At 33.5% G+C, this 22,519-nt stretch overlaps 1 pseudogene; it reads left to right on the forward strand.

The window, feature by feature from the left end:
- Positions 1–22,519, forward strand: part of LOC106459579 — a 97,974-nt pseudogene that overhangs the window by 72,996 nt on the left and 2,459 nt on the right.

The following is a 22,519-nucleotide window of genomic DNA, read 5'->3' on the forward strand; positions in this document are numbered from 1 at the left end:
TACAGCAGTTAATTTTACATTTCACTTTCCTTGGCTGAACTTCTACTTCCCATGACTTTACTTTTTTATCTGCTCTGTCTGTCTGCTGTTCTCGCTCATCTCACACTACTTATATATTTATCAGTTAATCAGAAATCTCTATATCCTCAACATCAATATATTTCATGTGATGTTCGATAGCCTCAACATCAATGAATTATAAACACAAATTCCAATAATCATCTGCTTTTAACTCTCTTATTATTAAAAAAAAAACAATCATGAAATATTAGTTCACAAAATAATTAATTAATACTACCAACACTAAACAGTCTTTTATATCATGACACTAGTTAACATCTTATCAGAATTCCTGTTTTTATTAGTTTATATTAATAGTTAGTTTTGGTACTGTAATATTCATTGTCTTTATTTTTATGTTGATTGAGATGAATAGTAGGTTAAAATCTATGGTTTTATTGATCAGGCAGTGACACATCATGTGAAGACCAGCTACCTCACAAGAGGTTGAAGAGTTCCTTTACTGATGTTGTCAGCTGTGTACTGTTTTATTGATTTCCCATCTTTGCTTTTCCTAGCTAAGTCATATGGATACTGTTATGACAGCGGAAGTCATGCGACGCTGGGAGCATGCGCATTGGAGTTTCTCGAAGGATCATGAATTTTCCTGGCAACTCTAGTTTGTTTGAGGCACCCTCTTTTTTTTAGTATATAAGCCTGGCAAATAAAGCCAGCAAAAAAAGATAGCATTGTATAGATAGATATAGATAATTGAGTCAAGCGAACAGTAGGCACCATAAGTAAAGTGTGTGAATCACTGTGAATTATAGCATGTGTTTAAGAAAGTAGTTAAGTTAAAGTGACTATGGAAATTCTGTGTATTGCAAAGTTATATCGAGAAAGAATAAACTAGTTTTACTTAAGAAAGGACTTGTATCGCTGAAGTTCCTCGGAAAGAATTTAAACCGGAAATTAACAAACGAACAGAGACGTAACAGTACTTTGTTTTCCATCAATCTCATTCACTTTGAATGTCAATGAAGACTTTCCATGGTTGCCACTTTTACCTTACTAGTGCAGTGCAGGCTGATATCCTGTTAGTATAGTTGTGCTAGATGTGATAAAAGAACACCTCATGCAAAATTTTCAGCTTCCTCATTTAGCTCTACCCCTGCATGGTCTGGCTGTACATCCAGGTGATGGTCTTATCATGCAGTGGTTTTGCTTTCTACCATCCATCAGGGGTCCAACCACTCTAAATTTTATACAGTACTGCCTGTGAGTCAGTCACATATGTTAGTAGCCTGTCTATTTATGGTTCACTGCTTTCACCAATCCAGGGGAAAGTTTGCTTTATGGATTCCAGTTCCATCCTTGTGCTGCTTGTAAGAATCTTGTATGCTCCAACAGCCCTATGCAGAGTGTTGTTGCTCCATGAGATAATTAATGCCCAACCATCTCTCTCACTGTCTTTAGTGTAGGAACTATCTGTGGCTATGATAACAGATGATTGTCCATCACAATGCTTAAATAGATATTGACAGGTTTTTCTGTTTCTTCCTCTGCCCAGTCTCTACATGTTCAGCCTAGGCTGATTTCCACAAATCTCAGTGGCATCATCTGTTTATTCAACATGGGGAAGTCTAAGATCTGGTGGTCACAAATTATCTCAGTGGTATATCACCTGTCCACCCATGACTGTTTCCTGAGTCACCTTTTAGGCACACTTCTGTTTTGTTGGTATCATTGTGTACTGCAATTAACAGAACAAATGTGCATAATACCACCATTTATCCCTCAGTCTCTGCTCTTACCACATCAGCCATCACTTTGACATTATTATCAATCTGTACCATCTTCCATGTCTGCAGATCCTCAAGATCAATGCCAGAGATGGTTTTATTTAAATTCTTTTTTTTTTATCTCTAACCCCTGCATAAAATGTTTGATGTATGGGTTCTTATTTTTTATTGTTACTTCAGGTATGTGATAATAATTACTTTTTGATATGTGTTTTCTATCTTAGTTTTCAAGTCCATACCCAGTAGTATTCCTATAAGGTTATATTATACAACTTCATTTGATTGAGGCATTTTCAGCATTCAGAATATGAACCTTTTCTTAATCTGTTTCCAAAATGCAGTATTCTAAAATTTAAACATATGAAGGTTTGGGTGGAAGGGTGCTATATGTGTAATTATTATAGGTTCCAAATAATATGCTGTGGATATATCGTTAATTAGCATAAAAAGTTAAAAGATGTGTGAAGCAAATATTAATTGTCTCATAAGAAATAGCTTACACTGTATTAAAAACATTCACTTGGTTTTCATTGCACGTTTGCCATCCCAGTTGTTTTATTAATTGTTTCTAAGAAAATTTGTTTCTGGATGTTTGCAAAACATTTCTATTTTAGTGTTATATTCTTACATCAAAACATATTAAATCTAATACTTTGTATTTTAATTATTTCAAGATTTTAAAAATTGATAGTTAATTTAGTGAAAGTGGTTTCGTAACATAGATAAATATCAAATAAGTTTTACAGTGATTTTCTAGATCTGTTCCATTAGGTATGTGCTTTTATTTCTGTTAATTTGAAAAAGTAAATTGGTGGTGGAATTCCTAAGTAAAATTATATAAAGTGATGCATGAATGGTGCAACATATAAGTAGAAAATCTTTAGTATTTTTTATGGTATGTCATTTCATTTTAATATTAGTCTTAACCATCAAAATGTGTTTTTGTGATATTTATTTTACACATTTAAAAGATAAAAAATATTAAGACTTTATATTATTCACTTTGTAGTTCAGGTTTCTCTCTCATATATATGTCAGAACTAGTTAAATTCCATATCATAATTTATAGGCTTCATCTAGGTTTGAGGTACTTTATCTTTTTTTTAACTTTTATTTTGGAACTTCTGATATATATATATATATACACACACACCCTTTAGGCTGTTGTTCTTGTTAAAAATGAAATGCTTTTTTATTATTTCACATTTCTCCTGCAATACAATTTCTTGCTCTTTAAGTTTATTTGCTTTCATATGTTACTTTATAAACTTTTGTAATTTTTGAACTGTGATTTCATGTTTGTTAAAAGACATAGATCAAGATTCCCCTGTAGCCTAATATTTCAAAGATGTATTATTTTTGTAAAAATTCATGAAAAAGTTATAGTTTTGTATTTTATATCTTAAAAGTATTACAGAAATCATAATGTATGAGAGGAAGGGATATATATACATCCATAAAGATTTTGATGTTATGGAAATATTAAATTTACTATCAAAATTATCTCATATAGAACATAATAATTAACACAGCAGTGACTAGAGTTTGTAACATATAGATTATTTTTTTCTACTAAAAATTAATTAAGCCTGTTTTGCTGCTGGTCTTCCTCCTCAGTTCTGCCAACTTCTCCCAAGCCTCCTCACATAAAATTACACCAAAGAAAAAAGGTCTGAAGACTTCACTTGGAAGATTGTTTAATAAAAAAGACAAAGCAAAAACAAAAGATGTCTTAAGTAAAGATCTTATACAACTAGGTAGGAAGTTAATTTAAAAAAAAAATATATTAATTAAAGTGGAAGTTTTAACTAATATATTTTGTGTGCAAACAGAGATATTCAAATACTTTTCTGCATTTAATTGCAAACTTACAATGGAGTACATATGATACTGCTGATATATAAAATTATATTCTAAGGATTGTTTGTTTGTTTGTAGTTAAGCACAAAGCTATACAATGGGCTATCTGTGCTCTGCCCACCACGGGTATCGAAACCCTGATTCTAGCATTGTAAGTTCGCAGACATACCACTGTGCCACTGGGGGGCTCTAAGGATTGTGAAATGGCATTTTATTTACATCCTCCCTATTAGATAATGTAAATTATATAAAATTAGTAGGTGGAATTTCATATTAACAAGCACTTATTTACATTGTTTAATATTACTTAATTGTTTATACATGTATGTCATCTTTATGAAAAAGAATGTCATAAATTTACAAACATGAGATGTGACTAGAATTTTACTTGAGTTTTAATATGATATGTTAATGAAATATTGATATCAAGTAATATGAAACTGGTGTGGCAGTTCAAGGCTATACCAGCATACAGTTACCTTATCTTTGCATAATGAGACATTCATGGATCTAATGTGCAGAAGAAAATGTGCAAAGATCTGTGACACATGGAATAAAAGAGACATGGTTGAAGTTGAAATTAAGATAAAATAAACACAATTTAATTGCTGAAAAACAAAGAAAAAGGAAAAGTAAGGCATAAAGTGAAGTGAAGAAATAAAAGTACGCATAATCAGCAGCTTGAAAAGTGTTGCGTATTAGGACAAAACTTCCACAGCACATCTTGACTCCTTTAGGGTCACAGGCTAGTCTCCTCTTAAAGAACTAAAACCACATTCATAATACATGTTCTCCTTGCAGCTGATTAATTAGAAAAAGGCATTAGGATGTGGATATACCTGTGCTCTGTGTGACAACTGCAAGGTATCCCCCAAACACAAGGTCAATGAGAATACAAGGAAACTATCTTAAGAAACACTAAATAAGGCTCTTGAACAGTCAAGCTACAAAATGTAACACCCAAGTTTACTTTTTCACATGACCCGTACTGGACTTACTGTCCCAAAATTAGAACTTAAAGAAATTTAAGAATTCTGTAAATATGAAATATATATACTGTGGAGAGAAAGATATGTAGTATTTACATACTACACTGGTAATGACAATAACAGTACGTTTACTAAACTTACATCAGAATTTTATGTCCCAAAGTTTAAATATATTAGACAATTTATTATGTTAGCAAAACAATTAATTTACATTAATCAAAATAGTGAGAACATTATTTCTGTGATATCATCTTCAATTAATTTGACATTGCAAGAAAAATTGTTTTTGTTTACATTTTTCCTAAAGTTATAACTTGTTTTTATGTCCTCTCTGTCTTTTATAACCAAATTTCTTGTATCTAGTCTACCAGATTCCTAATAAAACATTTTTTTTTATGTAGATGCAAATGCTCAGGAGAATGACATATCAGTGGGTGAAGTGTTAGGCTTGGGTCAGAAAGCTGATGTTGATCGACGCACAAAGAAAAAGTAAGAAATGTAAAGATCAAGCTGAGCCACTGTGAGAGTTTTGTATGGATTTATGCTTTCTTAGTTTAGGTGTTAACCTTCTATGTCATAATGATATCTAAGGTTGTCTAAATATTTAGCTGTCTTCCAGTTTCTTTTGCAAACTTAAGAACTAACATAAATCTGCTTGGTTTTTTTAAATTATCAGTTTTATTTTATATCTGAAAAGAGACCTGAACTTTGCTACTGTAGTGATTTGTAAAAGGGTTATTAATTTGGGTTTAAAAAATTAGACACAATCAAAAAGTAGATTAAAATAAAAATATAAGTATGTATGAGTCAGTTTAAACATTGTAATGTACTTTATATGTTAGACAAAGAATAACCTTTTCTTATAGAAGTAATGAGAATATGTCCTATGTGATTATATTCTTCAGATTCAAAAGATTGAGGAAAGTAAGTAATTTTAAATTTTGAACTTTGAGTTCAATAATTATAGCCATGAAGGTATTAAAAGACTTTAAAGTTTATTTCAGATTTGTACAGCTACTAAAGTAAAACAAATATACCTATTGGATTTATAACAACACACATTTAAGTGTAGAATGAAAACAAAAATTTTAATTTTTCTTTTTTTTTTTGTTATTTTTTAGTTCCTTGTCAGCATGGTGTTTTGTTTCAAGTGAAAACATAAAATGGAGTTTTTACAATTAGTTGAAATATATGGATTTACTCACATTAAACTGTGGGAACAACTCTTAAGCTCAGAAGGTTGGTGACTAATCTGGCTGGAAATGGTGAGATGCCAATAACCTACTTTTAAACCAGGTCTTAAAAACATTCCTAAAACTAACATTTAAGGAGCACAAGTGTTTAGTGTCATATCTGAACCTATAGATTAGTGACAAAGATTGCACATAGGATCCAGCAGTTCACTGTGAAAAGACAACCATAAAATAAAACCAAGTTCCTGAGGTTTTCCTTTAGTTATCTTATGTTTCATGTATGATTGACTAAAGTAAGAAGTATATGAAAGTAAGAAATAAATGGTAATTACAGGAAGAACAACACTTTAAGATTGAATGTAAAAAATTTGTCCAAATTGAGAGTCATGTATTAGTTAGGTAATGACATTACTTAAAACAGTGAGTTATGTTGTGGTTTCATTTACTGATAAGTGCTTTGGTACTTAGCTGATAATTAATTGTTAGAATAATAAGATGTGCATGTGAATAATAATGGAATTGAATCAAGATTCCATGGAGGAGGGAAAAATTGATTTAGAAAATTTTGTTTTTTTTTACTGTTTCCATCGTGATCCTAAATTTATATGTTTAATTAAACTTAATTAGTTCAGGTAGTTGACATGTATTTCTAATTAGTAAAAATGTGAATTGAGGAAATGTATGTTTATCACATAATATTAAAAAATATATCAATGGTGAAAAAAATTGAAAACAGTAAGAGAACTTAATAATAATGAACAATGGCTAAAACCCCTCCTTTATTTAATCTATTCATGGTTTATTAAGTTAACCTGCCATTAGTTTTCTATAAGTTATGTTATTGAATGGTTGGACCACAATTTTGGCTACTATTAAACATTTCTTAAATTTTTTTTAAACCTTAATTCCTGAGCTCAGATGAAATTTAGTTGTTCTTTATAATACTCAGCAAGTTTCTTCTTCTTTTCTAAGCTTTTAGTAACTGCTTATTCTCATCATTTATTGATGCAAGTGTCCATTTTTGGATTGAAAAATTCGGAGTTTATCTTTTTACATAAACACATTACAAATAATTAATTTACTTTGGTGAAAACATCCAATTTAATTTAGTGAAAATACTCTGTTTTCATGTTGAATAGTAGCATTTAGTAACTGTGAATCCAAATTACTATATTGTAGTGGCAGTTAGTGGCGAAAGTTAACAGTAAGCTCATTGTTAGCTTTCACTAATGTAAGGTAGTGAGTCTTAGTTTTAGTTGATACTTATTATCAGGTGGGACTTTTCAACATTTTTTTGACAGGCTATCAGTGATAAGAATTATTCATACTTTTTTAATTGTGTGTCTTTGGAAACACATCCAAGGCATTAATCATAATTCTTATTTTTGTCATATACACTACACCAAACTCTTACTTCTACTCAACCATTTCTTAACAACAGAATAATTCAATCTCCACCAATGATAGCTCTTAATTTCATGAACCCAAGTTTAAAACTGTGGTAATATCTATAGAGCAATATTCAGTATTACAAGAATGGAAGTTTGTTGAAGTTTCCTTATCCTGCATAGTAAGAATAAAAGTTTTAGCATTACAATTTTTTTGGCTTCAAATACAAATACAAACATATAAGCTTGTGTGCTCTGATATCGTACTAGTTTGACCTAACAAAGCATTTTTTGGGAATAAAGTAATCCATTTTATTTTGGTGTGCTAATTCATGCTGCTGTCATTCTTTTTTGTATTGAATTCAGCTTAATGGAATTGATATCTTTCATGTAAACCATTGTTAGTAGTCTCACTTAGAAATTTGTTGCAAGTGATTTGTATAAGTGTCGAAAACTGCATGGAAGCTAAAATATGTTAATCATTGAGCACTGGATTTTTTTATTTTTTTGTAGCACTAATGGGTTTTCTAAAATATTGTTCAAAAATTCTGTGTTAAGAAACTCATAAAAGATTTGACCAACAATTTATTAAATAATAAAGGAAAAATATGGTTAATTAATTACAAATAATTTCTACATCCCCCTCTTTATACTTTTCACATCTCTTTCCATGTATTGAATCAAAAAGGGTATAAAAGATAACTTTGATCTAAACAAAATAATTCTTTCTTTAACATGTTGATCATTATTTAAGTGAATATTTTGTTCTAACACTACTTTTTTAGTTGATAACATTTTGTTAATTTCTAATTCAGACATGAATTACTAGTAGAGGCAATGAAAGCAGGAACTCCTTTTGCTCTCTGGAATGGTCCAACTATAGTGGCATGGTTAGAGGTGGGTAGGAAGATAAGTTTAATATTTAACACAACGTTATTAAAGCTAAATTGAAAAATTGTTTTGGTCAACAAAGTATTTTAGAAGTAACTGATACATTGTATAACATGTTAAAATTCTTAAGTTTTAATAGTGTAATTTTTATAACCTTTAACTAAATTTGATTGGCTATGTCTCATGTAAAATATTCAAACTTACAGAAATTTACTGCTCAATTACCATTTTTAGATTCTTAGTATTTCATTTGAGAAACCAATAAAGCATTCTTTATGTTTTAATGGAAATCAATCAGGAACTAATTAATTTGTTAAGATTGTAATCAAGTTGATTTTTAGCATACATTTAGCAGATTTGTTTGAATGGTTTTATCTACAGACTATATCATACCAATCAATTTTTCCAATTTCTGTTATTAATCTGGAATGCTTGCAAGTAATAAAATGCATATCACATACAGTTGTCACAAAATGTAAATTTCAATCGTTGTACATATGGAATATTATTGAATTGAAATAAAACATTGTATTCAGTCATGAAGTTTTTCCTCTTTAGCTCTGGGTAGGTATGCCACCTTGGTACACTGCAGCTTGTCAAGCCAATATTAAAAGTGGGGCCATTATGTCTGCATTATCTGATACTGAAATCCAGCAAGAGATTGGTATTAGTAATCCTCTGCATCGACTCAAACTTCGTTTAGCCATCCAAGAAATGGTTGCTCTCACAGGTCTATCAGCTGCTAAACCATCCAGAACAGTAAGTGTTAAAACCTTCCTTGTGAAACTTACCTCTTCTAAACGTTTCAGAACAACAAGTAGGCTTTGTTTTAAAACTTTCTAGTTTAAAATTTCTCCATTAATCTATCAAAATTGATGAAGAAGATAGTGCTAAAACTTCCTAAGGAAGTTATTACTATTATAATCCATGAATTAGGAAATATTTAAGTATATTGCTTAAACACCTTGTATACATTTCGAGAACATGCTGTTGTTTAATACAGACATGTTACAGATACATGATATAAGTCTAAATCAAAACATCTGTTCTTCCTGGATGCTTGGAGGTGAATTACAGCAAACAAACCAATGGCAGTACTTATCTTACAGTAATCAAACAATAAACTTTATTCATTACATTCAAAACCAAACGATAGCTTTGTATTTTATTAACTGGATAAAATAATTATATGTTGTGTTTCTCATTGTAAACAAACATAGGAAATTTTTATTTTACTATTAATATTCACACTGCAAGTTGCAGTTCAAGAACCCAATTAACACAGGGATCCTGTTTGTAAAGTAAGAAAAACATAGGTATTCTATATTTTTACTATAAAAACAGGCACATTAAGTTTTTACCGAAGAACCAAACCCAAAAGGATCTTTTTTCTTTCTGTAAATAAACTGGGATTTTTTTTCCTACCTACTATGAACATGATATACCCTGTTTCTCTCTGTAAATGAACACAGGAGTCATATTTCATACCATAAACAAAACAGTATCTGGTTCCTTACTATACAGTTACAACAATCAGATACAAGATCTTGCTTTTTTAATGAAAGCAGACACTTAATCTGTAATATATTGCTCAAGAAATATATCAACACAGGGTTTTGTTCAACACAGTAAACAAACACATAGATCTATGGTCAGTCAGACTGCTGAGGAAATCCTTCTTTTTTACAGCATGTATCTTTATCCCTAGGCATGGCATGGCCTGGTGGTTAAAACACTTGACTCGCAATATGTTCATCACAGGAGCAAAACCCATGGCTGAACATGTTCATCTTTCAGTTTTGGGGCATTCTAATGTGATGTTTAATTTGTTGGTAAAAGAATAACCCAAGAGTTGGTGATGGGTACTGCAGCCATTTTCCTTCCTTCTGGTCAGCAATTCAAAATTAGGGGTAGCAGCAGATAGGTTTGGTAGCCTTGCCATACACACATATATATACAAAACTTATCTTTTAAAAATATATTAGTGAAATACTTATCACTAACCTGTCAGGAGAGAATTTGTTTCAAGCATTTCCTCTAACCTAAACGTACTAGTAGTTGTTACTTAATACATGTGCTCCTTATAAAAAAAAATAATTTCTTCCAGTCAACAAGCTCTAAATTTGTAAGATTTAAGATTCTCATTGTATGTTGTAATGGCATATCTTACAACTTATTTATTTTTTGAACATTTTTGGATGTATGACCTTTGTGAAGAATGTCTTGTGATGGTAATAGAACATATAATTTACCTGCTTTTCTAAACATATATAATCTATACAACATGTATAATGTAATGTAACAATAGATTTAATATTGAAGTGTACCTCTGTAACATATGTTACCATATATGATATGTACAAATATCAAAATATTGAAATATAAAACTTATAAGTTTTTTTGTTTTTTTTTACATTTACATCTCAAAACATTTTCTATGAAGAGCTCCATCATGAATCTCGTAACCCCCACTGAACATTTAACTTTTTTTAGAAGTATATCTTGCTATAACTTGATGGGTCATATATGTTTCAGGCTGTTCTTAGATATTTAATCTATTTTGAACTATATCTAGCTATAATTTGATGGATCTTACATCTCAGGCTGTTCTCGAATATTTAACCTTTTTTTTAAGTATATCTTGCTTATAACTTGATGAATTTTACCTCTCAAGCTGTGTCAGGGTTTACATGTAAGTGGGTTGGGATTCTTCTATAGAAGGTGTCTGTGACTTGTTGACTGTAAATTCGAACAATAAACAGACAGCACACAATAAACTTGTTGTAAAATGACATATTCACAACAAGTCAAACATATGTACAAAAATTCTTTACACTGTAGGAAATCACAGTTTCATCTAAAACTAACTAATTCTCTTTTCTTGTCAAAAGTCCACTCAGGCTGATTCAACTGTTTTAGAATCCAATTGACAAGACAAACTATCTTTCTCTACATTGTTTCTTACTGTAGAAGCTGCGATAAATTCACTTATGTTACTCCATGGGTTATCACAGTTGTATCTCGAGCTTTAATTAATTGTCTCCTTTTCGTCAAAGTCCACACAGACTGGTTCAATTATTTTAGAACACTCTTTGACAAGACAAATTATTCTCCTTATCTCTATTAAACTGTGAAACTCACTTTAAAATATCGCTCATCATGGCTAATCACTCACATACCAGCTAACTTCACATTTTCTTACTTTTTTAAGATTTAATTTTTATTTACATGCACTCACTTGGTCACCTATATTTATGCATTGTTCTCTGAAACCTCAAACTTTCTATAAACTATGTGAGCAATACTATAATGTAACAATACTCACTTAAGGTAATGAGAAAAATACCAAAGATTTGAGTAATGTGGTGGAAACAATATTATTAAAGTCTAGTACAACAATCTAACTGCATACACAATGTATGACTCTTACAAAGTTATGTAATAAAATTTGTCACAACTAACATTTTTAAAACAATCAACCTTCAATACTACTGTCATGAAAACTAAACAATCACTACATAATAATGCTTACACTAAACAGTCTTGTATATCCAACAATAAGCCCCTCTTCAAAAAAATATTTACAATATTTTTTTTACATTATATACAAAGACTGTTTCCAATTCGTACACTATGTCTCCTCATATAGTCTGCACCAACATTTACAGTTCCTTTGTCAGTCTCTCCTTGCGTAGGACCTTTGGTAGGGCTTCACCTTGACAAGATCCCTTGTCTACATCTTGATCTTGTGTTGCCTGAGGTCTGTCTTTTCTGATCTATCTGTATTCTGGCACAGTAGATCTTGTACCTGTTTCTTCTTTTTGCCAGTCAGTTCTTCACTTATGTTGACATTCTTGGATGTGTCATCTTCAACCAGTGATCTTAGGCCAAGGAGGTCTTTATCTTCTATGACGTAGTCACTGTTTTCAGTTTCTGCTTCTATAACAGCCACACCTGCCATGTCCATCTGTACCTCAATAGCTGCACCCATAAGGTATTCTTCCCTCTCAAAGTACCTCTTCAACAGATTGGTGTGGTAGACTTTGGTTTCCCATCCACTTTCACTTTATAATGCATCTTGTTGGCCACTTCCTGTACTGCAAAAGGTCTTTTCCAATGTTGGATGAGTTTGTTGTTGGCTGTGGGTAGCAGAACTAAGACCTTCTGTCTGACCTCAAAATGTCAGTCATTGACCTTGTTATATAAGTACTTCTTACTGCCTTTGATGTGTTTAGCTTCACCAGTAGAACTGCTTTGATAAGTCCAGTTCAATACTCCTGTGTGGTCCTCTGTTTTGTAACTATCTTTTCATTTTGTATTGTAATTGACTTTCTCTCAGGCACTGCCCCAAAGTTTCTGCAGAGAAGGGTCTTTCTTCAGCACTTCCTTCAGCTCCTATGAACCTACATTTGGAATATCACTGTTCAAGACTTTAAGAGGCTTGATATCTTGCTTGCTCATTTTCCCTTGAGCTCTTGTGGTGACTTCAGTTGCTTCATCAGTCTTCTTTTTGTCTAGTTCTTCCTAATTCTTACTACCTAGTATGTTTCCAATCACCAAGTCGTATATTGGTGCCTTCATAGACATGGCCTCAAGGTTTCCTACTTAGTAGGGAGTATCCACCTTTATTTTTGCTATGGGAAATTTTCTCACTGTCCCATCAATTAGCACACATGGACATACCTTGCCTGTTATCTGGTTATCAGATACTAGACTGATTCTCACTGCAGCACTATACTGCACCCAGTGTCTCGTAGGACATTCGCTTTCTTGCCCTTGACATATCCTTCATCTACTGGCATATTGTAATTTGTAGGCACCACTCAATATCTATAACATGCTCCTATCACTACTCACACTGTTGATCCATTTGCTAACTTTAGCTGACCATTAGTCTTGCACTGGTCAATTATAGCAATGGCACTTCCTTCTTGTACTGGATCAGAAGTGTTTTCTTGATTATGTTTCTTCTGGCAGTAGCATCCATGGTGACAGTCACTCTTTTCTTGTTTATTACCAACACTATCTTCATAGGTAGCTCCAGCTGCTGTTGTTTGTTAATGATGGACATGCACTCCTCTGCAATGTGCCACCACTGGTTTCGGCTTCAACTAGATATTCTTGAACTTGCCCATTATATGCCCTCCATGTGCTTCCATATACTGTTCTGCCAGCTTGATCATCTTCTCTACATCTTTTGGTGCTCTCTCCTAGGAACGGTGACATGTCAGTTGAGCACATGCTCATGAACTGTTCACATATTAATAGGTCTGCCACTCTGTCAAAACTATTTTCACACTTGGCCATGTCCCATCCATCTTGTGAAGTATCGCCATAGATGTGCCCCAAGCTGAAATAGAGTTTCTCCAATTTTAGGTTTTACTCCTCTAAACTTCTGACGAAAACCTTCTTCAGTAATTTCATATCATTTCAGCAAGGCCACTTATTACTTAGCATAGTCTATGGCATCTTCTGACATCATACCTGCATAGACTTTTAGGCCTTTTACTGTGAGAAGTGGACTGAGACAGACTGTCTAATCACCTTTGTCCCAGTTTTGACTTTGGGTTAATCTTTCATATCTCTCCAGGAAAGCATCCATGTCATCTTTCTGTTCATCAAATTTGGGTAGCTTGGGTCAGCTGGCCCTGACCCTATTGTCATTCTTGGGTGCTTCCTCTTTCTGTTGGGTGAGCTTGGCAATCTCAATTTGTGCACTTATTCTATTTTCAGTCTCTCCTCTCTCACTCTCCTTTTCTTCTTTCATAATTTGTGCTCTTGTTCTTTCTCTCTCTATTTCTGGTCTTTCCTTCCTTTTCATTTCTTCTCTTATCTTCTTTTAATCTATCTTCCTCTCTTCTCTGTCTATGCTCTTCTTTCTTTAGTTCTTGTTGTTGTTTAACAAACTCTCGTAGTTCACTATCTTTTATCCCAAGACACTCACCTCTTTCAATCCACTTATCAAAATCTGTTGACATGGTTATACTGAACGATTGTAATTTTTACACTATTTTTGCTACCACTACAATTGTGTGTATATAGGCCTAATTATTCCTGCTGTCCTTCACGTCTTTTTTCACCACAATTTACCACTATATAATCACTCACACGCTGTCAAACTTCACATTTTCTAACTTTTTTCTTACTGAACTTTTACTTACTTGCACTCCTTTGGTTACCTATATTTATACATTGTTCACTGAGGCTTCAAACTTTCTATAAACTATGCAAGCAATGTTATAATGTAACAATACTCACTTAAGGTAAGGAGAAAAATACCAAAGACTTAAGTAATGTGGTGGCAATAATATTACTAAAGCCTAGTACAACAATCTAACTGGATACACTATGTATGACTCATACAGAGTTATATAATGAAATTTGTCACAACTAAGGCTTTTATAACAATCAATTTCAGTACTCCTGTCATGAAAACTAAACAATTATTACATATTAAGTCACAAAATCAATTAAATAATAACACTTACACTAAACAGTCTTGTATATCCAACAGGCTGCTCCTGAACATTTAACCTTTTTTTTAAGTATATCCTGCAATAACTTGATTTATCTTACTTCTCAATTCTGGAACATTTAACCTTTTCCAGTAATATTTTGTAGTACTCTTTTAGATCTTAGAACCACCTTATGTTTTTGATTATATGAATAACTTTGTATGAAATAAATCCTTTAATAGAATGTTATTAAATACTTTTAAAAAACGGATGTTATTACGAAAGCTGTTGCATTAACTTATTCCACATGAAAGTTTCAATTAGTTACAACACTAAAAGAAGTGAATATTTAAGTGTGTAATTTTCATATGCATGTGCTATAAGTTAATGTGTACTATCATCATTTCTGAAATTAAATGATGTGATATATTTCACTTTAGTCTGTTTACAGAGTATCTTTAGATAATCTGTTAATGAATATTACAAGTTGCAGGCTTTGCTTCAAGATTTCTTATGCAGAATCCATTACCACAACTATGGCATTACAAACTGTAAAATTAAATGCCAAGAAATGTTCCTAAGGAAAACAAAAGGATATTTTTCTTTGCTGTTAGACATTAGCCTTTGGAGAGCTTAATCATGAGTGGATAGGAAATGAATGGCTTCCAAGTCTTGGTCTACCACAGTACAGATCTACCTTCATGGAGTGTTTAGTCGATGCAAGAATGCTACATCACTTAACTAAGAAAGACTTGAGAACTCATCTTAAAATGATAGATGGTTTTCACAGGTGAATACTTTGGATTTATAGTACTATCAAAAGGTTAATAAGTACAGCTGCGGATAAATAAGTTTGAAACTTTAATTTAATATTGATAGCTACAGTTAGAGCAGTAATCATTTTACCATTATTCCTTATTTTGCATTATTATTATTAATTTTTACTTGAAATATATTAAAATATTTAACTTACACTTGTATTGCTAACCGTTTACCTTAAATAGATATATAACTGTGTTATAGGTTATATTAATGATGTAAGTCAAGTTTTTTTAGAGTGCATACCTTGTCTTGAATATAACATTATGAATGGTATGGTGTGTTATTTTCAAAGGAGTATACAATTGTACTGCAGGTCACATTATGTAAGTTATATTGTTGTTTTTTTCAGAAAGGTATACCTTGTCCTGCAGAATAAATTTTGTAAGTTATGTAAGAAAGCTTTCTTTTGAAACAGTCTTACCTCCCTCACCCAAAGCTATCTCAATCTTGGAATTCCCTCTAAGCATTGCTAAATTTTTTCACTAACAGCACACCAGTTTTTTATATTTATACCCCATCAGTTTCATGCCATTTCAGAACATGTGACTATCCTCCACCAATCATACTGCACCCTCTATACTAGTGCAGCTAGCTTCCTCTACCATTCTGGAATAATACTCACTTTCTCGATTGGTGTTCTAATGTGTAGACGTGTGTTTTAACTCAATCTCCATGTGACTACAAAATTTTGCCCGTTATTTTCACTTGTTCGGTCTTCAGACTCTCCTTTTCATGGACAACTGGGTCCTGCTCACCTCCTCCCATGCCCTGTTGGTCAGTCATGCCTGCTTACTTCTTTGGGAAGCTAATCAGGTATGGTTTTCTGATCTAGTTGGAGAAGTCAATTCTTATCTCAACTAAATATCTTATTCCAATGGGAGTTTTTCTTCAATTCCCATCTTTTTCAGGTTCAGCCTTCTGCACTTTGCTCAGGGATCTAAAGCAGGCAGTCTCAATGGCCCAACCCTCTCCTTTTCTCACTGCACAAAGGGTTCTCTCTCTTTTATGGATGTGGACTTCCTTGGAAGCCCTCATTACCTTGGGTCAAGCTCGCACGTGTTCCCTTCAGTGGATGCTTCTTGACCAATGGAATTTCTCCCACAATCCCTTGGACCATCCCATTACCCTTCCCCTGGGATCAGGACCAATCTGGCATAGTAGCTCAACAGAGAACTGACCACAGTAGGGATTCCTATTCTTCCACCTTGTCTGGAGTCTCATCTGTTTACCAGTGCTTCCTTATTGAGTTGGAGACTTTCTGTTGAGTAGACAACTCTCCATTTTCAACATCCTGGAATTTTTGGCAGTTCATCAGGCTCTGTATCATTTCCTCCCACTCCTGAGTGGGCGGGTGGTTATGATTCATTCCGACTATTCCACTGTCATTGGCTATATCACCAAGAAAAGGGAAACCAAATCCAGATCTCTGTGTTTTCAGACACTGGATCTTCCTCACTTTACCCATGACTATTACATGGTGATCTTGGTGTGTCACATTCCCGGTGTTATGAATCTGATGGTCAATTGCTTATCTCGAGTGATCCTTCTTCCACAGGGTATCATGGTGGTTATGTTCTTAACTGGGAACACCACATATAAATGTGTTTGCCATTCATTGGAATGCCAAATTCCTTTTCGTCTCTGGTTACACACCCTTCAACTCTGAGAGTAGTTGCATTCACCCAGGATTGAAGAGGTCTTCTCCCATATGCCTACCCTTTGATCAGCCTCCTCTCCAGAGTCTTTTTCCCTTATCCAAACCACTCCTTGTCATGTCCTGCTCATTACTGGCCTGCTCAGACATGGTTCCCTCTGCTCTGGCCCTTACAGGAATGTCATCCCTTGCCCTTACCTCTGTTCCAGTCACTCCTCTGACAACTGCAATCAGACATAGTTCATTCCAACATTACCAAACTCCATCCTCACACATGGCTTTTGTCTAGTTCTTTGCCTTAGCTCAGAGACTCACCTCTCATGTAGCATCTTTCTTTTATGTTCCATTCGAACTTCCTCCTTGTCTATGTACTAGAGGCAGTGGTCTACCTTCAGACCTTTGTCCATTCACCATGGCTTCCGCCCCTCATTTCCTTCAGTACTTCATCTTTCCCAGCTCTTCATCTGGTTGTTTGTTCAAGGTTTGTCTGTGTCAACTATATCTAGTTATAGGGCTCCCCTGTCGACCATTTACTGTTTCTCCCACTTCTGGAAAGTTTCTTCTCCCTTGTTATTTCCCTCCATTTCTCATGTCCCTTTGTTTTGCCATATTAGATCTGAGTTTTATCCTTCATGCCCTTTTCAGTTCTCCATTGCTACGTGTTCCTTGTACCATCTTTCCCCTAGGTCCTCTTCCTCCTTGGTTGTGGTTGTCATCATTCCAATATTTTTGCCACGGACATTTCTCTCATTATTTCCCATTCCTTTTATGTTATCCTGTATCCTGATTGGGCCTTCCTTCCCTAGACGTCTACTGTCTGGGCAGGTGGTTTGGTCTTCTCTCCTATTTCCATACTTTCCATTACCTACATGTACTCCTGTTCAGTTCTGGATAGAATTCTTTGTCCAGTTCATTCCCTGAGATGTTTCGTGGCTCGTACTGCTTCCTTTCATATTATCGTTCCCATCTATTTGTTCCAAGGATTCCCTATTATCCAATGATCTGTCCCCTATTACACTCACTGGTTGGGTTTGTCAACTCATATGACTGGCATATTCTGAATTGTCCATATAAGGTCTCCATCTGCACAGTATTTCTTCACACCCAATTTGTCATCTAACTGTCTTTAGCTGCTTGCCTTTGGAGGAGATTATTCGGGCGGAGATGTGGACAACTCTCAATACATTTGTTGCACATTACCTGTACAATCTGGCTGTGTCTTCCTCTGTTTGCCTTTGACTGGAATAAGTTGACATATTACTTTTTCTATATATTTTCAGTTGATACATATCATATTTCAGGATCCCACCTGGTGGTGGGTGTTGCCTGGCAGGTATGATTTATATTTGCACTAAATATGAATAATTCTATAATTCACACTGTTGATATGGAATGTTTCTGTAAGACCATGAGCAGCTTGTCTAATGATATGTGTATATATATATTTTTATTCATTTATAAAGGATCATCACTCATGGACCTCATGAATAAAGCAGATAGAGATTTCTGCCAATCTCTACTGACCTGTGATTCCTACAGTTGGGGTGTATTGTCTCTGGTGTGTCATTCCTCCAGAATCCCCTGTGCGTATTCCACCCCGTTCTCATCTAGTGAAGATGGAAGTCATTAGCACTTCTGGTTCCCAGGCATTGGAGTGGTAGACCATGAAGGTTTCCTCCGGTGTGGGTTTGAAAAACAAAATAAAGCTTTCTAGCCCATCTGTACCCATTTGGCAAGAAGTGGGCCATAGTTGTTATAATTATGACAGTACCGAACAATGAATTATACAATAATATTCAGTATCAAAGGTGCTTACCCGGGCAAACCACACTTGTTAATCAAAATTTTCTTATGCAAGGATCTTCCACTGGATGTTTTCTGCCCGGATGGACTGCACTTGGCATAAGCTGATGTTACTCAAAGTGTTTCCTCTGAATGTTTTTGCCTGAGTAGATTGCACTTGGCCCAGTTATATACAATTTACAGTCCTTCAGCCCTAGCCATGTATAGTTATTCTCTGTCACCATACTATGGCTCACTATCACTATGTTCAATTCTTCAGCCTGTGAACGAAGTATGACATGTATGTTGATAATGGACTGGTTAAGAAAACCCTCATGATCACACTCATACCTGTAATTATTTTTTTTTCATAATTCTATATATCCTAGGCACTTCCCCTGGATGTTTTTGTTTTCCCTGGAGGACTCCACTTGTTGATCACAATATCTTATTCAAGGTATTTTTACTGGATGTTTTTGCCCAGAAGGACCGCACTTGACATACTCCAATGTAACCCAAGGCACTACACTTGGTACATACTTATACAGGCCCATTGTCGCTTCCACACTAGGCTTTACATGTTTGTCAATGCTGTGCTGTTTCAAGTGATGGTTATACAGCACTTTTCCATAGATTTGATGCTGTATGTCTCTTTCCTGAATACATTGGTGCCTGCCAATTCAGTTTCACCCTCTATTTGTTCCTGTATTAATTACTGGGTGAAGAGCATACCTGTTCCAGAAGTAGTGCTATACCCCACAGGTGTGCTCTCTTTTCATATTCTTGCACACCTCTTCTTTCAGTGTGGTCACTTTCTGCTTGATTGGATATTGATGCACCTTCACTGGCCCCCTCCACCTTTGCAATGTGTGATTTTATCTTTTGGTGTGAGGAGGTAGTACCATTTTAGAAGTTAACATTTTATTACACTGAATATGTATTTCAAATAGGTACTTACATTTTTTCACCTACTTCTCACCCTTCCTCCCCACTGATTTGCTGGTGTTTCTGGTTTGTACCTGCTAATTTTTGAAAGTAAGGATTATTCCAGAGATTGATGGAGGGTAGCCACATGATCAGAACACATTCTGAAATGGCACCTCAGAAGTGTGAAAACTTGGATTCAAAAACATTGTATTTTGTGCAGTGGCATGCAGAGGTTCTATGATGCCCGGGGCCTCGTACCTAAGACCTTGGGGAAGGGCGGAAAGGGTTCTACTATTCGATTCGACTCTTTGCGTTGGATGACCTCCCAATATGGATGCCCGGGGCCCCGGCACCTCCCCCACCCCTCTGCACACTACTGATTTTGTGTACTACGTGTAGAACATAGAGTTGTTTTATTATTATTATGATTACTTTTATCTGGAAAAAAATATAAAACCTGTTTATACTGCTACATCAACATAACTATATATTCAGCTAAGACTGGTAAAGATGTTCATACATCACATGTGTGAATTTTTTTTTTTAAGTCTACAAGAAAAAGGTCAAAATAAGAAAAATAACATTTCTAAATTTTTCCCTGTGAAAAGTTTCAGATGTGGTTAATAATGTTTTTATTGTTAATATATAAAAACATTATAAGGAATTTACTTTAGTTCCTCTAAATATAGATATTTCCACAATAAAAAACTTTACTAATATCTGGTCATGTTTTTCACTCTTCAGGACAAGCTTACAATATGGCATTAATTGTTTAAAAAGATTAAATTATGACAAGCAGTTTCTAGTTGAGAGGAGGAAAAACAGTGAACATGAAAATAAAGGTAAGAAAAACATAAATAGCAATCAACCATTAACAAAAAAGACTGCATATAACAAACAACCCATGTTTCATATGAAAGTTTGGTACATGCATGTACTTAACAAATTTAGCAAGTTCTTTCATAAAAGAAACTGAGTTAAAAATCAGTAACCAGGGTACAAATACACCCATATCAAAATAACTTTACAAAACATTACATAAACAGCTTCAACCACAGCTTAAATGAAACATACAGATACCCAAAGTTGTTGGTTGTTTAAACATAGATTTCATCACAGAAATCTATACACTAATACACCTTAATAAAAATTATAAATTGATCACAGAAATCTATACATCAAGAGACCTTATTAAGGACATAGATTTGATCACATAAATTGATACACTGAAATGACCTTAATAAGAATATACATTTGATACACAGTAACCTATACACCAAGATACCGTAATAAGAATGTAGGTTTGATCACAGAAGTTTGTACACAAGAGACCTTAATAACAACACAGATTTCTTCATAGAAATCTACACACCAAGATATTTTATAAGAATGTAAATTTGTTCACAGAAACCTACGCACCAAAAAACCTTAATAAGAACATAGATATTATCATAGAAATCTATACACTAAAAAAACCTTAATAACAACATAGTCTTGATCGCAAAAATCTATACACCAAGAAACCTTAATAACAACGTAGTCTTGATCGCAGAAATCTATACACCAAGAAACCTTAATAACAACGTAGATTTGTTCATAGAAGCAGAAATATCATTTTCAGAACTGTCAATAAAAAAAATGTTCAGAAATAATATTCTGTATAAAAGATTTAAACTTTTAATTTAACTTGTAAGTTGATTCAGTATGACTTTAATTTATCTAGTGTTAGTAACAATAAAATTCTAATATATTTTGTATATCATTTACTGAGTTTGAATTATTTTCCTGTATAGATGTGTTAGTGTGGTCTAATGAAAGGATCATCAAGTGGCTGAATTCAGTGGGATTGAAAGAGTATTCCCAGAATTTGTTAGAATCTGGAGTACATGGAGCTCTTGTTGCATTGGATTATAAGTTTGACCATAATTCAATGGCTTTATCTCTCCAAATTCCAACATCTGACATCCAAGTAGGTTTTGGAAAACAGTTATAATGAAGTGAAATTTTATTTTGACACTGAACATCTTATATTTTAAGTTATGTTGTTGTTTTTAATATTGAATCAAAATTGTTTTTTCTCATTGATCATTTTAATATAACTTGTAACAAAATAATTACTTTACTTAAGCTTTCTAAGAAACTTCTAACAATAACCTAAATTTCTTTATTTGGTACATATCATTTCTTAACTGTCATATTTTTCTCTGGTATTGATAACATTTTCTAATTATTATAATTAAATCCACTAATTATCCACCAAATTATGAGAAACTTAACTAGAAGAACTCAATTGTTGAGTAAAATAGCAAATAAGCCAACTAATGAGTTAATTTGTTGTATTTGGCTTGATTTGGATGGATTTTCCTTTGACCACTTTTTCTTCATTTGGTTTAATAAAATAGCAAATAAACCAGCTACTGAGTTAATTAGTTGTAAATGGATAATGAGGCTTATTATGGGTTTATTTACTCTTTTTTTTGCATTGAATTATGTAATGACTAATTTGAAAATAAATCAGCTAATTAACTATTACTTGTCTGAAGGTTAATTCCAGTAATTTCAATATCTAAGCACTAAGTGTCTTTCTTAGTCAGTCATGTAATACCATCTAATGACCAGAAGGTAAATTTGAATTTATGTAGCATTTTTCTTTTCCAGTCTTTAATGTTTGGGTGAGTAAAACTGTGTGTAAATTTGATCGAGTTTACTTTCTATAGCAAGATTCGGTCAAGGAAGCTATATCTGTTGTTTTATGG

Source organism: Limulus polyphemus, unplaced genomic scaffold, assembly GCF_000517525.1.
Source record: "Limulus polyphemus unplaced genomic scaffold, Limulus_polyphemus-2.1.2 Scaffold631, whole genome shotgun sequence".
NCBI lineage: Eukaryota > Metazoa > Arthropoda > Merostomata > Xiphosura > Limulidae > Limulus > Limulus polyphemus.